Source organism: Arvicola amphibius, chromosome 2, assembly GCF_903992535.2.
Source record: "Arvicola amphibius chromosome 2, mArvAmp1.2, whole genome shotgun sequence".
Classification (NCBI taxonomy): Eukaryota; Metazoa; Chordata; class Mammalia; order Rodentia; family Cricetidae; genus Arvicola; species Arvicola amphibius.
The window spans coordinates 28300419-28319404 of record NC_052048.2 but is presented as its reverse complement, the minus strand read 5'-3'; the positions used below and the strand labels follow the sequence as shown (position 1 = coordinate 28319404).

The 18986-nt window shown below is 39.0% G+C and overlaps 1 protein-coding gene and 1 pseudogene across 7 annotated transcripts in view; both read right to left on the bottom strand.

Annotated features, from left to right (window-relative positions):
- Positions 1 to 18986, bottom strand: part of Erc1 (ELKS/RAB6-interacting/CAST family member 1) — a 327887-nt gene that overhangs the window by 127941 nt on the left and 180960 nt on the right. The window lies entirely within an intron of this gene.
- Positions 11399 to 11494, bottom strand: LOC119808542 (annotated as a pseudogene).

Sequence of the window (18986 nt, the reverse complement as noted above, 5' to 3'; positions counted from 1 at the left end):
ACAAAACAACAACAACTATTGTAAAATCAGTAACAAATCTTTCCCCCCATTTCCATTAAATCCCAGATCATATATACACCAAAAATGAAAGATTTGGATGAAGAAATCTACAAGACAGCAGAGCCAATCTTGTGGGAATTCATGAACTCCAGACCAGCAGCTGTGAAGCCTCCAGGGACTGCATGTGGGAGACAGTTCTGTCACTTGGTCTATCCGAAGGGCCTGGCAGCGGGACCAGAACCTATCCCTGGCGCATGAGCTGGCTTTATGAATCCCATTCCCTATGGTGGGATGCCTTGCTCAGTCTTAATGCAGTGGGGAGGAACTAGGTCCTGCTTCAACTAAATCTGCACACACACACACACACACACACACACACACACACACTAAATAGCTTATAGGTGTCTATTATATTTGAAGATATTTAAGTAACTTGGAGTAAAAAAGCATGGTGAAAAAAAGACAATAAGAACAGAAATCATAATAAAATATAAATCAATGGAGGAAAAAGTAAACAGTCAAAACTATTCAAATCTGCCTCTGATTTTTTGGAAAAAAAAAACAAAGTTAGAAAACCTCTGATAACATTGAATAATAAGAAAAAGGTAACAACCACAAGGTAGAGGACCAAAAGCAGTAAACAAAGCACGAATTTAAGCATCTGGTATGTAGATGGCTAGTAGACAGGGCCAGGGCACTTGATGCTAAGCCTGACGACCTGCGTTCAATCTCTGGAACCTACATGGTGAAAAGGAAAAGACTGACTCCCATGAGTTGCCCTCTGACCTTCTCAAACATACTATGGCACATGCACCCATGTGAGTACACACAAACATATGTACACACAAATACACTAAATATAAGTAAACAAGTCAGAAGAATCATAACCATAAAAATAAAGTAAGTGGTAATCAGTAATTATAACAGCATGCTATAAAGAACCAGTAACCCCAATACCTGTGAGGATGAGGGATGAGGCTGCTAGTTCAAAGCCTGCCAGGCAGTGCACAGCAGGAAAACGAACAAGAAAAACAAATGAGAACACTGGTTTATGTGGCAAGTGAGAACTAAAATTTACTGTAGTGTTCTATCATACGCTTGGCATTACATTTTTACAGTAACTTGTTTCACTTACATAAAAAGAACCAACAAAGTACAGTGTGGCATACAAAATGATATTAGTCATTCCTGTTGGTGGCTGTGTCCTGATTACAGATCAGTCTCTAGCTTAGGTTAATCTCAAACTCACTAACTGGCCTTGATCTTCTAATCTTCTTGCCTTCACCTCCTGTATGTTGGGGCATCACGGAGGTGTGTGTGTGTGTGTGTGTGTGTGTGTGTGTGTGTGTCTGTTTGGGGGGGTGTCATAGGCATGTGTTACCATAACCTTTAAAAAAAATGTGTTTCTGGGACAACCCCAGGGCTTTGTGCATGCTGAACAAGCATGCTGCCAGTTGAACTACATTCTCATTTTCTCACATCAAGTTTTCAACATAAATTTTCTACAAACTGCAGTAAAATAATTAGAAAATTTAAAGAAAAAAACTGTCATAACAGGACCAAATAAGGTTATTTAGGAATAAACCAAGCAGATATTTAAGAATGTTGCTGAGCAAAACACACGAGTTGTTAATGAAAGTCACTGTGGCGGTTAATACTGCTAATGTGACAGGAACTAAAATCAGCCGGGGCTGCAAATCTGTGAAACTCTGGATAGAGCTCCCTGATGGGAAGGCGCACCCCAAACATGGGCAGCACCACTGCATGGGTGGGATGCTGGGCTAAATAAAGAGGGGAACGTGAGTAAAACACCAGCCTTCATCCCTCCCTGCTTTCTGAAAGTGGATGGAGTGTGGCCAGCTGTGCATGCTCCTGCCACCAAGGATTTCCCTGAAAGGTACCTTCACTGTGAGCAACAGGAAAGCACCAGGTACAGGCACAAAGGAGAGCTTACTAAACAGATGTAGTTGATGGTAAGACTTGAAGCTACAAAAGACGACAGTTTTTTCCCTAAAAATGTAATGCAAAATGCCTGCAAAATCAATACAAATAACTATTAAAATCACCTAAGGACTTCCTCAAAGAACTAGCTAGTATTATTAAAAAAAAAAGTGTAAAGGATCCAGATGGCTCTGGCAAAGGACCCTGAAGAGAGGTTCACTCTGCCATATGCTGGAACTTATAACAGTAAATATAGCAGTCATGAAATATCACAATCACCAACAGGTGAGTGGAAAACTGTACTGAGATGCCAAATTGACTCAGGCACACAGGGAACCTTATACGTTAGGGTAGTAGTGTGACTGGCTTCCCATAAGGAAAACTAAACTAAGTCACTTTCTCTATGCCAAATATCCCCAGTATATTTTTTAAAATCTATGAATATCAACTGTAATATATAAGTGATTTTTATTATAATACATAAGCCCAATACAAAAATATATAGGAAATTCCATTAAAAAAGCATTATATCTTCCAAGAAGATTCCCGAAAGCTATTCTTATTCACCATGGCTATTAGTTTATATCCAACAACAAAACTTGGTGATTTGATGTGTAACAGGATCACTCTTCACAAGACACTGTGTGCCTGTAAGAGTGTGAGTTCTTCAAAAGCAGGCAAGATAGTATCTAAATGAATGTTTTACCCACAATCCTTAGCAGAATTATGAAGCATGCAGAATGTCCAAAAACAGTGGGCTAACGATGGTGAGATAGTACAGCAGTTAAGAGCACCTGCTGTTTATGCAACAGACCGGGTTTGGTTCTCAGAACCCACCTAATAGCTGGCTCTAGTTCCAGGGGGTATGATGCCCTCTTCTGGCCCCAGGTCACTGCATGCATGTGACACACTGAGTGCATGTGACATGTTTAACATATATAGGCAAAACATTCATACACAAAAATAAAAATAATTTTTTAAAGTAGTAAATAAGATTGGGTGTGAGCCATAAGAATAAAGAAGGTGGGAGAGCTTTCAAAGGTAAAAGTTTGGAAAATGTTCTTAGATATGTAACAGTTTAAACAAACAAAAACTGAAAAGCAGAAAATTAAGACAATTTACAATAGGCTGTCTTAACGATTAGAGATAAAAAGTACCAAACAAGTTAGAAATGTATCTAGGAAAAAAAAACTCTGGATGACTGATGATAGCATGGAACTTCTGGAGGTTCCTAAACATACATGTAAAACAATTAGGTTTAGATTCTCAAGGAAAGTGGGAAACAATTTCCTGAATACTTTGTTAGAAAACATGTTTTAGGCTGGCGGTGGTGGTGCACACCTTTAATCCCAGCACTTGGGAGGCAGAGGGAGGCGGATCTCTGTGAGTTCGAGGCCAGCCTGGTCTAAAAGCCAAAAAAAAAAAAAAAAAAAAAAAGAAAAGATGTTTTAAACGGTTGTGTTCTACAAAACTGTCTGAGTAGCACTTTACTCAGTTCTACTTACCACTCTCAAAGACAAGAGAAAAAGAACGCAATTTAAATGAGACTTGAGAATAGTTCATGCAGTAATAAAGTCATGATGTGATGTTTCTTGCTGGGTGTGGTGGTGCATGCGTTCAATGCTAACATTTCAGAGTTTCAGGCCAGTCAGGGTCACATACTGAAACCCAGAAAGAAGTAGGAAGGAAAGGGGAGAGGGGAGGCTGGAAAGAGAGACAGGAAGAAGGAAAGGAAGGGAGGGCAGAGGGTTTACAGCACCTCTCTTTTACTAAAATAAATATCCATATCTGAATCAATGCTCTTTCTCTAAGAGAACTATCTTGTTCTCATTAATTCTTACAAATTTAAATCTGAATTCCAGTTGTAAGCATTAGATAAAGGGTAATCTGAAATCGTGAGGTTCACACATTTTGAGATATGAGTCACAAATAGCAATCCTATAAAGAAAATAAGCAAGGCAGGCAAAGGAGAAGGGAAGGGTAGAGGTATAGTAAAGGCAACCGCACAACAAAGGACAATACTAATCTAGGGACAACACATCCTGCTAGAGACCTAGAGAAGCAAGGTAATCCTTGCTGGTTCTCCGCAGACTGACCTGTAAAACTGAAGCTACATTTAAGGCCAAGAATGTTTGTTGTCACCACTAGCCATTAACCACCCAACACTCAAAGACAACAGAATTTTTAGCCAGAAAAACTCCTGCATGTTCAAAAATAAAAGTAACATGACTTACTCTTTCTTTTCCACACTGCTCTCGGCCTGCTGTGGCTGCTGTGGCAGTGTGCACTTCCTACTCTGCTTGCTGGATTCCACAGAAGTCTGCCGTGTTTTCAGATTAAGACCATGTTTCAAAATATAAACTGGGAGGATAAATACGTGTCTGAAGGTTTGACTGATTCACCATGGGCTACATACAGAGTCTTAAAAAAAGATATTCTAAAAATAAACTGAGAATTTCATATGTGAACACTGAATAAAACTTCTACTAAATTTATTGTATTATATGCCATGGTAACATACTGAATATTTTGCTGGTTGCTTCCTAGGTTTCTCAGTTTACTGCAAGTATACAGACATGCAACTGCCTTTTCCCGTTATTTCACATTTTACCTATTATCATTAACGTAACTGTAAAATGGGATTCTCCCTATGTATTGGAATCCTCTGTGTGATTTTGTATGTGTCTTTTTTACTCTATCTCCTTTGCTGTGCAGAATCTCTGGATTAATTCCAGTGATCAATTCTTGCTTTTTATTCCTGTACTTTTGGAGTCTTATGCAGGAAATTTTTGCCTATGTAAGTATCCTAAAGTGTTTTGCTTTAGTATTTTCAAATATTTAGGTCTTATATAGTCACAACGTTTTTAAAAAGATTCAGATAAGCATCTAGTTTCAACCTCCTACTTGTGGATAGCCAGTTTCCCCAGCAGTAAATATTGAAGAAACTGTCCATTATCCAAAGTATACTTTTCTCTTGTTCTAAAGTTAGTTCTTTGAGTATGCTGTAAAATGTGTTTTGACCATATTAACCAGCTCCTGTCTACTGCCATATCCTGCTGTGGAATAATCCTTCTGTACACTGTGACGATATGTTGTGATCATTGTTAATAAAAAGCTGAGGAGATGGGGAGGGGAACTTGAAGGAGATGGGGGAGGAGGACTTGAAGAGGGGAGGAGAACTGGAGGGAATGGGATAGTCAAGATGGAAGGAGAGAGATGAGAGCAAGGAAAGAGATATTTTCATTGGGGGAGCCATAATGGGGCTAGCAAGAAACCTGGCACTAGAAAAATTCCCAGGAATCCACAAGGATGGCCCCAGCTAAAACCATAAGCAATAGAGGAGAGGGGGTCTGAACTGGCCTTGCCCTGTAGTCAGATTGATGAATATCTTAAATGTCACCATAGAACCTTAATCCAGCTGCTGATGGAAACAGAGGCAGAGACCCGCAGTGGAGCACTGGGCTGAGCTTCCAAAGTCCAGTTGAAGAGTGGAAGAAGTGAGAATATAAGCAAAGAGGTCAAGACCATGATGAGGAAACCCACTGAAAAAATTTACCTGAGCTAATGGGAGCTCACCAACTCAAGCCAGACAGGAAAGGAAGCAGCATAGGAACAAACTAGACCCTCTAAATGTGGGTGACAGTTGTATGGCTGGTGCAGACTGTGGGGCAACTGGCAGGGGCACCAGGATTTATCTCTATTGCTTGTATTGGCTTTTTGGGAACCTATTCTCTTTGGATAGATACCTTGCTCAGCCTAGATATAGTAAGGAGAGCCTTGGACCTTCCCTGAAAGCAATGTGCCTTACTCTCTCTGAGGAGTGGATAGGGGGTGGGGGTGGGGTAAAGTGAAGGGGAAGGGAGGAGAGGAAGGAGTGGGAACTGGCATTGGTATGTAAAATAAAAAAAGATAATTTGTTTTCTGTTTAAAAAAATAAAAATAAAAAGCTGATTGACCGATGGCTAGGGGGATTTTGGGGGCAGAAAGAATGCTGATAAGAAGGGCAGAGTTGGAGGAGATGCCCTGAGGCTCAGAGTGAGCAGGATGGGAAGTACATATATGAGGATAACGAGCCTTGGAGCAGCACACGGGTTAATAGAAATGGGTTAATTAAGTTTTAAGAGCTAGCTAAAATCAATCCTGAGCTATCTGAGCATTTATAATCAATAATAAGTTTCTGTGTGATTATTTGGGAACTGTCTGGCAGGATAGAAAACTCCACCTACAAATGGTACCTAAACATCCAGCACCTACATCCACATAAGACCTGAAAAAGCTTTAAAAAGGTTCCAAAAACACAAAAACAAAGAAAAGCATAGCTTCCTAGTCTTACAGTCTCACAGTAGCTGCAGTACAGAGATGAAGCAGGATGAAGCCAGCTGACAACCACCATGTACTGGTGCCATTCACTAAGCTGAGCAGTGCCAGTGGTTGATATAACAGTTTAAGATTTATCTCAGCCGGGCGGCGGTGGCGCACGCCTTTAATCCCAGCACTCGGAGGCAGAGGCGGAGGCAGAGGCAGGAGGATCTCTGAGTTCAAGGCCAGCCTGGTCTACAAGAGCTAGTTCCAGGACAGGCTCTAGAAACTACAGGGAAACCCTGTCTCGAAAAAAAAAAAAAAATGATTTATCTCATGCAATCAAAAACAAGATAGATGCTCAGTAAAGACAGACCCAGGCAGAAAAACCGTCTAGATGGGTTACAGTATGTTTAAAAACATACATAGGCTTGGGAGAGAGAATAGAAAGAGTATAATAGTCACAAAGTCCTTAAAAAAGGCATAAAGTAATAAAAATAATAAAAGATGGGAAATATACAAAAAAGTCTGGATCCTATATGCTACTGTGCTGTCTTTTAGATTTTCCTGATGGCTAATGAAGGAATGACAGCTGCGAAGACACACTGGGTTATGAAAATTGCTGGAAATGTCTAGACTTCAAAATGGAAGTCAAAAGATGTTACATTGGGAAAGAGGTTATGTTTTTACTTCCACAGAAAATGAGAGGCTGTGGATTTATTCTAGGTTGATATGGATCAGGTTTGATCAAGAAAAATACCCTGAAAATCCTGGCTACAGACATAAAGAAATAAAGCTAGAAATATGGCAAAACACATAACATATATGTTACTTACCCATACATAAAACAAAAAATCATCTTTGGCTAATCTGAGTACAGCACAGTCTATACTTGTATTAACACAAAAATGCATGCTACCTTTAAAGTTTATGTATTTTCAGAACAAGGAGACCAGACACCAATTAAAACAGATGGCCGAGGTGATCCAGCATGTCAAAATACATCTGTTATAGCCTCCTCAAAATTCTGCATCCCAGGCAGCCTCAAGTCTGCTGGCTGAGATGGTCCAACCTCACAAACTATTCCAGTCAAGACTTAACAACTATCCTGATTTTCTACAGGTTTCCCTAAAGATACCAGCACCCACACACAACAGGAAGTAGGCTGGATAATGACACCCATATTCCCAAAAGATGGGGTATAGATGGGTTTTGGTTATTCAATGGATTACGAATGTTTGTCATTATGAATTATTATTGGTCATAGTAAAAAAAAAGCTAAACAAAAGAATTCAAAGATCTCTCTCTAAAGGAAAAAAAGGGGATATGATAATAGAGTGATAGGAAAAAAAGGTAGATTATCAAGTCTACTGTAATCCAAAAAACAACTATTAATCTCAAAATAGTTTACATTGGTACAGATCTTGGTTTACTGATACAAATTTAAAGTTAATTTTGTCATACTCTATGTATATTTTTACTCTTGTTTGGAGTATTGTGTTTATACAGCTCATTTAAAAATGTAATGTATACTTAAGAAATATAGACTAATAGTCATCTATAATAATCAATCTTGTAGTCATATTAGATATATTTTCAAGGTTAAACAGATACATTTAGATAGACAGATAGTCTTGAAACATTTCAAAAACCTAGAGAATATAGCATTTAATATGTTTAATACCCTAAAGTTTTTCATGACAGTGAGACATATATGCTCCTGGCAGCATCAATTTAATTCAAAAGAAGATGATAGACATCAAAGAACTCCATATGGAGTTTACATTCTTTATGGCAAAAGCTAGTCATTTGGACAAAGAAACTGCCCTTGCCTCAATTGCTGGCAGTATTCTATACAAACTGCACCAGCAGGATGTAAAAGAAAGCAACTGCTGAACTTTGCCACTTGGATATGTGGCCTTCCACTGGGGCATGTTGAACCCACCAGGTGCCACACCTTTACACAGTAAACTGTTTTGAGACAACACCTCACTGTGTAGTCTCAGCTGGCTTTGAACTCAGAGAGGTGCCTCTGCCTCTTAAATGCATAAAAAGGAATCACCACCGTGCCTAGCTTTCAACATGTATTTTTAACACCTCTATTGAGAATTGAGTCCTGAAGATACTCTGATTCAAATCCCCTTAATGTTTCATGGCTTCATGTCTTCATTTATGCCAACAGCATGTCCATTGTGTTATAAGGGAACTGTATTATGCCTGCAGTACTGCTCCACACTTAGGTTTCTTTAGGCATTTATAGTTTTGCTCCTACCATATCAATTTTAGGATTTTTTCTATAGTTCTGCAAAGGGTTGCTCTTGGTATTAAAATGACCCCTATTACAGTGAAGGCTAAATTTCTTTATTTGTATGACTGTTTCTTATAAAATTGGGTACCTCAACAGTTGATGGCATAAACTTACAAACAAATGTCCCCTTGATCAATGTAATTGGCCCCCATAATCTCATAGGGAGTAGGACTGTTAGGAGGTGTGGCTTTGTCAGAGTGGGTATTGCATTGTTGCAGGAAGTGTATCACTGTGTGGGGCAGGCTTTGAGGTTTCCTATCCTCAGGTATTGTAGATGGAGTGGCAGGCTGTGTCCTGCCACCCAGCTAGCTTTACCCAAAATAATTACACGGAAACTGTATTCTTTTAAACACTGCCTGACCCATTAGTTTCAGCCTCTTATTGGCTAATTAACCCATATTTAGTAATCCGTGTAGCACCACGAGGTGGTCGCTTACCAGGAGAGGTCTTAGCCTGCGTCCATCTCAGAGAGGAGAGGCATGGCGGCTGACTATGGCGACTGCCTGAAGAGTCTGCCTTCTCTCTCCCAGAATTCTGTTCTGTCTATTCCGCCTACCTAATTTTCTTTCCTATTGAAGGGCTAAGGCAGTTTCTCTATTAACCAATAAAAGTAACACATAGCTGGGCGGCGGTGGTGCACGCCTTTAATCCCAGCACTCGGGAGGCAGAGGCAGGGGGATCTCTGTGAGTTCGAGACCAGCCTGGTCTACAAGAGCTAGTTCCAGGACAGGCTCCAAAGCTACAGAGAAACCCTGTCTCGAAAAACCAAAAAAAAAAAAAAGTAACACATAGACAGATGACTCTCCTCCATCAAGGTATCTCCCAGTGTCTCAGTTCACTTCCTATTGCTTTCTGATCAAAATGTAGACAGCATAATGTCTGCTGTGTGCATGCCACTATGCTGCCCACCATGCTCCCACCATGATGATAATGGACTAAACTTCTGAAACTGTAAGCCAGCCACCCAATTAAATGTTTTTCTTATAAGAGTTGCTGTGGGAATGACTTGTAGAACTACTTTGGAAATCAGCGTGGCAGTTTTTTAGAAAATTCGGGATCAACCTACCTCAGGATCCAGCAATACTACTCTTGGGAATATACCCAAGATATGCCCTATCATATTACAAAATCATTTTTTCAACTATGTTCATAGCAGCATTATTTGTAATAGCCAGAACCTGGAAACAATCTACATGCCCCTCAATGGAAGAATGGATAAAGAAAGTGTGGAATATATACACATTAGAGTACTACTCAGCGGTAAAAAAACAATGACATCTTGAATTTTGCATGCAAATGGATGGAAATAGAAAACACTATACTGAGTGAGGTAACCCAGACCCAAAAAGATGAATATGGTATGTACTCACTCATAAGTGGATTCTAGCCATAAATAAAGGACATTGAGCCTATAATTTGTGATCCTAGAGAAGCTAAATAAGAAGGTGAACCCCCCCCCCCCAAAAAATATAGTTATCCTCATGGATATTGGAAGTAGACAAGATTGCCAGGCAAAAATTGGGAGCTTGGGGGTGGGGGTAGGGTGGGGGTAATGGGAGATAGGGAGAGAGAAGGGAGAAGGGGAGGATGGGGAGAGCTTGGGGGAATGGGACGGCTGGGATGGAGGGACGTATATATCTTAATTAAGGGAGCCATTTTAGGGTTGGCAAGAGATTTGACTCTAGAAGGGTTCCCAGGTGTCCAAGGAGATGTCCCCAGCTTGTTCCATGGGCAGCTGAGGAGAGGGAGCTGGAAAAGGCCAGATCCTATAGCCATACTGATGAGTATCTTGCATATCACCATAGAATCTTCATCTGGCGATGGATGGAGATAGAGACAGAGACCCACATGGGAGCACTGGACTGAGCTCCCAAGGTCCAGATAAAGAGCAGAAGGAGGGAGAACATGAGCAAGGAAGTCAGGGCTGCGAGGGGTGCGCCCACCCACTCAGAAGGCAGGGCTGATCTAATGGGAGCTCACCAAGGTCAGCTGGACTGGGACAGATGGAGCATGTGATCAAACCGGACTCTCTGAATGTGGCTGACAAGAAGGGCTGACTGAGAAGCCAAGGACAATGGCACTGGGTTTTGATTCTACTGCATGTACTGCCTTTGTGGGAGCCTAGTCTGTTTGGATGCTCACCTTCCTAGACCTGGATGGAGGGGTGAGGACCTTGGACTTCCCACAGGGCAGGGAACCTTGACTGCTCTTTGAACTGGAGAGGGGTGAGGAAGGAAGGGAGGGAAATGGGAGGAGGGGAGGAGGTGGAAATTTAAAAAAAAAAAGAGTTGTTGTGGTCACAGCATTAGAGACCCTAAGAAACTATCAATATGCAGTAGGGATTCTGCTTACTTTCATTCGTTCATTCTGTTTATGTTTTCACATGTGAAATGAGTTTCTTACAGGGAGCATTCTGTTTGATCATGCTATTTGTTAAGCAAGTCTGTGTTTTTAGTAAAGAATTAAGACTACTTACAGAGAGCCTGGCGGTGGTGGCGCACGCCTTTAATCCCAGCACTCGGGAGGCAGAGGCAGGCGGATCTCTGTGAGTTCAAGACCAGCCTGGTCTACAAGAGCTAGTTCCAGGACAGGCTCTAAAGCTGCAGAGAAACCCTGTCTCGAAAAACAAAAACAAAAACAAAAACAAAAAAAAAAAAAGACTACTTACATTCAGGGTTACTGTTAAAAGCTATGTCCTCTTCTGTTTATTTTCTTCAGATAGTTCTGAGTATATGTTTCTCATTTCGTTCTATTACTTTGTCAGCTTAATGCCTTATTTTATTGGTAATTTCCCGCCTACTTTTCATTGACATATCTATTTTTCTAGTGGAATTTGTTCATACTTTTTTATTTTTAATGGAATGCTTCACAAATTTGTATTTCATCCTTGTGTAGAGGACATGCTAATTTTCTTTGTATTGTTCTGTTTTAGCAAACACAATCTGTTCTTTTAAAAATCTGTCTGTGTGCACGTATGGCACTTGTCAGGAGATCAAATGACAACTTTAACTATGTGAGTTCCAGGGGCTGAATTCAAGTTGTCAGGCTTGGCAGCAAGCAGTTTTACCTATGATTTAAAAGTCACAGTCTGACAGTTTAATATTGCCTGTTCCTTTGCTGTAAGGTGGTGCAGGCACTTGGTATTTAACTTTCTGTGGAAAATGAACCAACAGATGCACAGCGCACTTTAAGTACTGCCTATATGAATAACACTAGCGTGGAAAAACAAAGCCCAAGAGTATTCTAAATACATCTGTAGTGATCTTATAGTACTGTACATTTTACCTGTGTGTTGACAGCATCTATAAAATCATAATTATTTATTAAGCTCTTACCCAATATTGGCAATGTTTTACTTAATTCCAACTAGATTATGCTATTTTCTGAATGACTACAATTAACTTTAAAATTTTATGTTATGAATTTAAATGGTAAGTTAAAAAACTTTCATAGGTAAGGTAGTAGAAGGTGGAGAAAAAAAATCTATTAAATATAGACTCAAAAGTTGAATTTACAAGGAGAAAGAAGCAGTAGCCAGCATAAATCCACCAGCTGACTGATGGAAAGAGTTTCTTTCTTCCTTTTTTCTTTTTTTACTACAGGCTGGAGAGATGGTTCAGGAGTTAAGAGTATTTGTTGCTCTTCCAGAGGCTCTGAGTGTGGTCGCCAGCACCCACACGAGGCAGCTAACAAACACCTCTAACTCCTGATTCAAAACCTCTGAAGCACTGGCCTCTGCATACTTGCCCATATGTGACGCACACTCAAAAAACAAGAAAACTGCTGTGGGATAATGGTCTTGTACTTCGTAAAGATTTGTAACTTGTATTTTAAAAGAATGCTGATTGGCCAGTAGCCAGTCAGGAAGTATAGGTGGGACGACCAGGCAGGAAGTATAAGTAGGGTGACCAGAACAGGAGAATTCGGGGACTAGGAAAGACACAGTCTGCAGTTGTCATCCAGATACAGAGGAAGCAAGATGAGAGCGCCTCATTGAGAAAGTTACCAAGTCATGTGGCTAACATAGACAAGAATAATGGGCCAATTTAAGATGTAAGAAACAGTTAATAAGAAGCCTGAGCTAATAGGCCAAACAGTTTATAACTAATGTAGACCTCTCTGTGTGTTTCTTTGGGATGGAACAGCTATGCGACCAGGTGGGTCAGAAATCTCAGTCAACAGAAAATAATCATAAATCTTTTTTTTAAAGGAATGGAAGGGTTTTCTGAGCTTTGTTTTGACTACTAAGAGAGAGGGGAATGCTAGCTGAATTCAGAGTAGATACTGACCCAGCTTGTTAGAATCTCCATAACTTAAATTTAAATTAAACATGACTTAACTTAAAATAAAAATTACTATAATCATTAGCCTTGTTACTTTATTATTCTGTCCCGCCTCCTTTCATTCTTTTTTCTTTCTTGGGGAAAGAGGCTAACATAAAAGGGCAATAAAAAAATAACAGTTAACAAAACCACAGCATAAGAAGGACAAGAAGACCACTGTGGGATTTGCAAATAAAAACTGTTCCTTCTCCTTAGGTTTGCTTAACCAGCTCAAATGTTCCTAATGAAGAACTGGCAGGCCACCAACTGCACAATTTTACATCTCCCTGAACTCATGGCTGCCACTTATCTGTAACAGATGCTCCAAAGTTATAATCATAAATGCTAGAGATGGAAAAGAACTATTAGGTCATTTTTCTTGGTTTGATGAGGCCAGGATTGTTCCATAAAACTGGACAATTCCAGTGCTTTACCGAAAAATTTTATATAAATGGGTCATTGCTGTCTTCTTGAGAAAATGATTCTTCACTCTGGGTACAGAGCCACACAAAAGCATGGTTAGGTCCATTTCTTATGGCAGTCTTCTATTTCTTTGACACCTTGAACTCTCTAGTTACACTGAGAAAGCTTTTTGATTTCTCTAGTTATTAATAATTTAATAGGTTTAAAGGATTTTGTTTTTCCTATGAATTATCAACAGGAAAAATGAAAAAAGTTTATTATTAACAGTTTACTGTACAAGAAGCTATTCTCAATTTTATGTAAGCAATCCACTGATCTTTTATTATGAAAGATGATCATTCTAAAAATTAGAATGGTTGATGCTAAAGAGCTAAATAACTTGCCGTAGCCACAGAATGAATGAGTGCTGGAGTGGAGCTCAGATTCAGGCTCTGTTACTGATGGGATATGCTCTTACTAGTCACTAAGTGCAAAAAAACACACATCATAAGTCTCACATAAATTAATAGCAACAAAGAACATTCTGCAAATTCTCAAAAACAAGATGCACGACAGCCAGGATGATTGGAATTGAGCCAACATATGGAGTAAAGAAGTCTGGACAGAATAAAGGCAAGGTCCTGACTTTGTGTGTTGGTGAATCTTGGCTGTCAACTTGAGTACACATGGAATCAACAAAAATCCAAGCAGCTGGGCACACCTGTGAAGTTTCTTGATTGGATCATTTCAGGTGGGAAGACCAGCCTTAAGTCTAGATCTTCTGAGGCTGGAAGACTTCCACTCCCCTACTCTAACCCCTCAATCTGAACCATTTGAGGGAGGATAGACCCACCTTAAATCTGGGCCACACCTTACTAGTAGCCTATATAAAAGGACATTAAAGAAGGACATTTTTGCTTTTTGGCTATTTGACCTCTCTCCCCGTCTCACTGGCTTACCTATCCTGCTACAGAGGTATTCCTTAGCTGATACTAGAATCAAATTCTTTGGTGTTCCAGTCACCAAAGTCAGCTGATATGTACAGCCTCATGAACTGAACAACTATTGCATTTTTTGGACTTTCTGTTGGTAAATAGCCACCGTTGTGACTAGTCGGACCACAGCATGAAAGCCACTCTAATAAACACCCCATAAAAGGAACTGAAAGTTTACTGCAATCAGAACCCTTAGCATGTCATTTATACTGTTTTGTGTATAATTCAATCTGGGTTAAGTGCACAGTTTTTAATAGATTTCTAAATCATTGTATTTCTGTGCTACACATTAGAAACTTCTTTTTAAATTCTTTTTGTTTGTTTTGTTTTTTTGAGGCAAGGTTTCTTTGTGTACCCCTGGCTGTTCTAGAACTTGATTTGTAGACCAGGCTGCTCTCAAACTCAGAACTCAGAGATCCGTCTGGGATCCGAGTGCTAGGATTAAAGGCATGTACCAAACAACACCTCCTGGCTAGAAATTCACATTTTAAAAAAATGCTTAAGTGTTTTACATTATACTGCAGATGAAAAGAATACTAACAACTTGTATTTTGTCTACTGGGAGAACCATATGGGCTGATCAATAGGCCCCTGGAGAGAAACCTGTTGAGAACCACCATTTTCTCTGCGCACGCACTGGATGGAAATCAGGCATATAACAACCAGATGTTTATTAGGAGAGCACTGGATAAGCTCATTATTGCATTATGGAAACAGAAGACTGTTGCAGGACAATTATTTACACTTCCATCCCACTGCTGTGGCAATAAGTCCACTGTGAATCACGCATGGAATCAGTGATTGGCTGACCAGGATTAGCCATCGAGTTGTTAGAAAACTGAGGAAGTCAAATAGAGAGAGACAGGAAGAGAGGAGGGGCTGGGTGTAGATTTCTGAGGCTTTCTGGGATGGGAAAAATGTAGAGAATAAGGTCAGTTGATCCATCCTCCACTGTTCCTTGGATTTATCAGGTTTTTATCTCAATTGCTAGTTCCCAAGTTTTTAACACTAGAATGATTTAGGTAAACACTTTATCTGGTATCCTTGATCACACCTAGGCAGTTAAGCAGTCACAACAGCACCAGTCCAAAGCACCCCACTGCCCACTGGCTCTGTCCTTCAGGCTGTGCCATGCACTAGCACACTGTGCCCCCATCCACACTGCCCATGAGCAGGTATCCTCAGATCAGCTGTGCCCCACCAGTAAAAGGCATCTTGGTCCTCTCCAATGCTGTGTCCCAGGCAAGAGGGTATCTCCTAGGGCTCACCCTCCCTCCCCACTCTGCACCTGAGCAGCCACTGTGGCACTAGGCCTACATGTATAATTAGTATGGCTCAGGGCACCCTGCTGCCCCAACCCTCCCTGCAGGCACAATCAAACATCAACACTGCATCTGATTCCACCCACCATGCATAGCTCGGCTGGTTGTGTTATGGTGAGACAGCTGGGAATTCCTAAAGGGGAAATTAGGGTTTGTTTATTTTAATAAAAAAGGGGGGAGTTATCGTTCTCATGTTAAAAATCAGAAATGGCACAATACAGGGAGTTAAGACCATGTTTTATGCTACTATGGATGGCTTATAAATGAAAAAAAAATAAATAAGGGGATAAATCACTTAGCTGGGATTGACAAAATACCAATTTAATTCATTATTAGTTTGGTGATTTATATTTTATCCCTAAAAATGTTTTGATAAGTATGACAAATATGAAAAATTGACTGATAAGATACAAACCTGAGAAAAACTGACTAATGATAAGATGCAAGCTTTAGAGAGACTTAACACTGATGAGATACAAGCCTTAGCAAGACTTATTAATGAAAATAATGAAATTCTGGCTGATAAGACACAAGCCTTAGAAAGAAGTACTTTGAAAATAAAAAGTTTTCAGAAACAGACATAGAAATTTAGAGCAGAACTTACCATACCATTGCATTATGAAATTGAAAAAGAATGGCTAAGGTTATTAGAAAACCAACTTTAGTTTATCCAGTTACTCTAAAAGAATGATCACCAGATGACAGGCATCCCCAAGGCTATGTAGAAGGTAACTGGAATGCCGCAGAAGTTTTAGATTGAAGAGATTTAAAGAAGCAGTCCTGTTATATAGTATGCATTCACCCTAAGTAAAGCAGATGTTAAATTTATGGGTACCTTGAAACAGAATTGTCCCAAAAGGCTGGGAATATTTAACTACAACAATATTGGAAGCTGGCCCTCAGTTACAATGGAAATAGAACCAAACCATAGGGCTAGAGGTACAGAAATTTCCCAAACCAGCTCATAAGAGAAGGCCATTGTGCTGATATGCAGATAGTCTAGATTTGATGATCACCCCTTGGTTCTCTGTCATACAGCAGCTTTAATACTTAGGACAGGGTTGAAGAATTAGGAAAGAAAATTGAGTCATTTACTAAAGGTATACAAGACCCAAAAGAATCCTTCACTGCTTTTACTTTTTTTTTTTTTAAACAAAGATTGACTTGAGCTGTAAATAGAATGATATCAGATCCAGAAGTTAGAGAAAAATCAACTGAATCTTTGGCTTTTGAAAATGCTAATTCATAATGCAAAAAGAGTGATGAGACCTTTAAAAGCAAGATTACCACCCATAGATTAATGAATTAGAAATTCAGCTGGTACTGGATCTCATGCTTATGATGGTGCCTTAATAGAAGTAATGTTTGAAAATTCTAAGAAAAATCAAAATGTTGGATGTTTTAATTGTGGTAAACAGGGTCATTTGAAAAGGAATTATATGCAAGATATTCCTAGAAACAATATTTTTTTCTAGAGATAATCCAAATAAAAGGCCCCAGCCTACTGGAGTATACAAAAGGTTTGGCAAAGGCAAGCATCGGGTTAATGAATACAGCTCAAGGGACAGGCAAGGTAACCCTTTGTCATTGGCAAACACCCTGAGGGGTCTCCTATAGGCTTGAATATCAAACTTGACTCACTCATTCCCTATGAGCATCAGAGAAACTCATCCACAGAGCAATTAAAAGATTTAATACCTATTGTTAAAAGCCACACTGCTTTGGATGTAATCAAAGACAGAACAGCTTCAGGTGCTAAAACAAAAAGGTCAAGAGAAACCAGAAAGCAAGTATTTTGGCAAAGTGCTAAAAAGGATCAGAAATCAAAGCTATAAATACATATAAAAAACATTAAAATTGAAGGGTCAATAGATAACAGGTACAAGTGTAACAATAATTTCACCAAAATCTTGGCATCCAGATTGGCCTCTTCAGGATGTAAAAGTTCAACTTCTTGGAATTTGAACTTTATCTCAGGGAAAACAAAATGTAAGATGGGTCGAGTGTATAGGCCAGAAGGAAAATGAAAACCATATGTAGCTAACAATGAATTTATGGGGACATGATTTGTTGCAGCAATGGAAAGCACAGATTAGCATTCCTCCAACCTCAGGAAAAACTATAAACAAAGAATGCTTCTGAGAGAAATATCAAAAGGTATTAACAAGAACAGTTACATATCTTTTCAGGTTATACATAAACAGGGCACAACAGCTGATGGTCTTTCAAGGGTATTAACAGATCTACCTTTAAAATGGTTAACTGATAAATGCGTATGGACAGGACAATGACCTTTGAAATTAGAAAAATTATAGGCACTAGAACAGCTGGTACAGGAGCAGCTAAATGGTCAATATATTGAAGAATCAATCAATCCTTGGAATTCACCTATATTTTTCATTAAAAAGAAATCTGGAAAATGGAGAACATTAACAGATTTAAGAGTCATAAATGAGGTGAGTCAGTGGGCTCTTTATAGCCTGGAAGTCTTTTGCCTTCAATTATACTAATTGACTTTTAAAAATTACTTTTTTACTACACCTTTACAAGAACAGAATAAAAAATAGTTTACCTTCATGGTGCCTATTAATAATAATTTTCAACCTGGTAAAAGGTATCAGTGAAAAATTCTTCCACAAATGATATTAAATGGCCCCACTTTACACCAATATTTTGTACAACAGCCATTGGAAATTATTTGCAAACAGTTTCCTGAATCTATAATTCACCATTATATAGATGACATCTTACTAGCTGATTCAGACTTGGGATTTTTTTTAGAAAAAATGCTTAATGAGGTAAAGAATTTTTTTGCTTTGCTAAGGACCACAAATTGCTCCTGAAAAAAAAAAATACAAAGAGGAGATTCTATTAATTACCTAGGATATAAAATAGGTTTACAGAAAATTCAATGACAGAAAGTATAAATCAGGAGAGATCAATTAATGAACTCAATAATTTTTCAAAAACTGCTGGGAGATATTAACTGGGTATGGCACAAAACTAAATTAACAAATCAAGAACTAGGTAATTTATTTCAAATCTTACAAGGTGATAAGGATTTAAGCTGTCCAAGAAAATTATCATCTGAGGCTGAGAAAGAATTGGCTTTGGTAGAAGAGAAATTACTGGATGCACATGTGGATTGCTTGAAGCAAGAGATTGACTGTATTCTGGTCTTAGTGCCATCTATATATTCTCCTACAGAAATTTGTACATGGAGAGAAGATAATATCTTAGAATGAATATTTTTCTTATAAAGAACTCAAGAAATTAGACAATAAATTTCTAAATAACCCAATTAAAAATTGTATAGTGAACTAAACAGTAAATTCTCAACAGAAGAATTTCAAATGGCCAAAAGATACTTAAAAACATGTTAAACTTTCTTAGCTAT